Raw genomic sequence first — 2,925 nt, forward strand, 5'->3', positions numbered from 1 at the left:
AGGAGAATGGAGGAGAAGGGATTGTGGTGTGGCCATCCCCCCTGGGGGTGATTTCTCGCTTTCTGTCTCTCTGTCTCTCTCTGTCTGGCGAGCGCACGCGCCCTATGGCAAAAAGCTCTCCAAAAAAAAAAAAACAAGGCAACTCTCACCTCCCAGAACTTCCCTCCACTCATGATTGGGCACTGGTTTAAATTTCAAGATCTTAGCAAAAACAGCACAAACAAAACAGGTAACACACACACACTCTCCAGGTCAAGGGGGCTGTGTGGGCAGCCAGAGGGCCGCCCTCTCATGTTTGCTCCCTCGAGCCCCCGGGCGTCCTCAAGCTAGGCCAGGGTGTGCCTGGGAGGGCCGGGCTTCCAGGCCACTGTGCTCCACAGAGCCAAGCAGCCCTTGCCGTTGGCACCCCCGTCCTGCTCTGCACTGCCACGGCCTGTCACTCCAGCCACCTCCCCACAGCCACAGGGCCAAGCCCTGGCCATGGCCCCGATCACTGTTCACCCACTCACAGCAGGCCCGGGGGTGGGAGGAGGCAGCCTGCCTGACCCCAGCCCCACTGCGCGGGCAGACAGCACGGGAGAGGAGCCGAGAGCAGAGCAGAGCTGCTTCCCTCAGCCAGACCCAGACACCAGAGCCGGGCCGGGGACGGGCAGGAGAGCGTGGCCCCCTTGGGGGCAGCCCGGGCCATTACCTGCTTGACCATCTTGCTGCTCTCGCGGCCATACATGCGCAGTAAGGACCCCCAGTTCTTGACATGCGGGTGCAGCAGCTGAAGGATCTTCTGAGAGGCCAGCTGTTTGCCCACTCTCTTATTCTTACCTGCGAAGAGGTGCGCCGTGGGGAGAGGGAGTCACAGACGCCTGGGCCTGGGCCACGCGCCTCGTCCCCCACCCAGCCCTGGGCAGCACTCCGCCACGGCTCGAGCAAGGCCAGGACCCGCACTGCCTCGCAGTGGCCATCAGAGCCCCGGGGGGAAAGGCGCTGCCATGGCCCCCACAGCAAGGCCTTCCTCCTCCACCTGCACCTCCAGACACAGACCCACGGCAAGGCTGCCTCGGGACACGTGTGGCTCTGAGGGCAGAGAGGGCGCCACAGCGGGCAGACCTTCCCAAAGAGAGCTCTCCCCAGGGCAGGTGCACCCACCGCCAGCCCTGCTGCCCATGGCCGCCCTGCAGGAACGCAGCTCGGTGGAGCGGGCCGTTGGCGGCCAGCGTGGCTTCCCAGGCCCAGGCCCCTCCCCATCAGAGCTGGCGTGTCTCTGCATGGTCACACACGGCTGCTTTAGAAAGTAAAGTGAGATTTCAGCAAGGGGCTCCTTCCCACACGGGCAGGCCTGGAGCGCAGGTGCTGCCGCGGCCGGGACACGGCAGCTGGGGCACGGCAGCAGGGGGAGACCAGCGCCGCCTCTGCTCCAGGTGTGGCACCAGCACTCAGAGCTGGGGCTGGGGGTGAGGCCACGCTGCGGGCAGCAGCCCGGCACCACCCGGGTCATCTGGACGCTCGAGGGGCCGCAGGGGTGGGGAAGGGGGTCCTTACACCACCCGCGCACTGTGTGCTTGCCGCACGCCATGACGTATTCGCTCTTCTGGTTTTTACCGGGAACCACTTCGAACTTGATGGCTGTGTCACCCATGCCATGGTTTCTTCAGAGAAAACAAAGACAGGGCGGCACCGGCTGAGGAGGCGCGCACAGCTGCTTCTCTGAGGGCTGCTTGGGGAAGCCCTTGAACGCTTTCTGGAGACAAAGCCCAGCCCTCCCCAGCCTGCATCTCAGCTGGGGGAGGGAGTCCTCAGCACCCCTGTTCAACCCCTGGGGCTCGAGGGCCTGGGCTGGGGGACCAGGAGCAGTGCTCCGCCCTGGGTCTGCGTGGTGGTGAGGACACAGCCCCCGAGGGCCCAGGGCCCGGCTGGGGACGCGAGGGGCGGTGCCTACCTCTTAAGGCACTCGTGGAGGATCTGGTACGGAGACAGCAGCCCGGCCTTGCTGGTCAGCTCGTAGACCCGCGAGTCCTCGATGCTGATGTGGTTAAAGTACTACAACACAAAGCAAAGCCCGAGTCCGCCCAGCGGGCCCTACAGCTCGCCGCCCGGCCGCTTCGCGTCTTCCCGTGAGCCTCGCCTGGGCGCGCCGCAGCCCCATGGCTCTGCTGCCAACCCACCAGGCACGGGAGACACTGCCCCAGCCAGGTGCCGGCTCCACGCCTGCCGTGCCCTGCTCCCAAGCACGGAGCGATGGGGGACCACCGGCGCAGAGCCAGGCAGCCTGGGACGCCTCTTCTCTACCTGGTTCTGACCAGCAAGGGACCGACCGTTCACGAGAAGTCTAAGCCACCTTCAGAGAGAGCCTTGGCCATGACCGCATGTGAAAACTGCACTCTGAAAGCCAAGGGCTTCAGCCAGAGTCCTCACAGGGCCTGTCCCGGGAGGCCAGGGAGGGCCTGGCCTGGCTCGTTTCTCAGTGCCACAGCCCTGGGTCTGCCACCAATCACCTTCACCAAAGAACAGCAGGGGTGAGCAGGGTTAATGGCAACCAAGTTAACTACTCGTGAGAAAAAAGACCACGCAGGAAAGCAGGAGCTGAAGCCAGGCCACCGCCAGGTGTGCAGACGCAGGAGCGAGCAGACCGAAGGGACGGGGACCCCACCACCCAACGAGGCGACCGGAGCCCCTGGAGGTGACCGGGAGGGACGCTCCTGACTGTGCCGCACCTTCTCCTGCACTTCTGTGACCAAAGCTGATGAGCGGAAGGTGCCACCCACCCTGGATACAGCCCACTTCCCCACTGGGGCTACTGCCACTCAGGACCACAGCCTGGGACGTTTTAAACAGGTTCATCCCCTCACAGCCCGAAGGCCAGAAGCCTGCAGGGCCATGATCTCTGAGACCCAAGGGAGGATCTTCCTGCCTCTCCCAGCGCCCGGTGGC

This window comes from Tupaia chinensis, unplaced genomic scaffold, assembly GCF_000334495.1.
Source record: "Tupaia chinensis unplaced genomic scaffold, TupChi_1.0 Scaffold000287_1, whole genome shotgun sequence".
Lineage (NCBI taxonomy): Eukaryota > Metazoa > Chordata > Mammalia > Scandentia > Tupaiidae > Tupaia > Tupaia belangeri.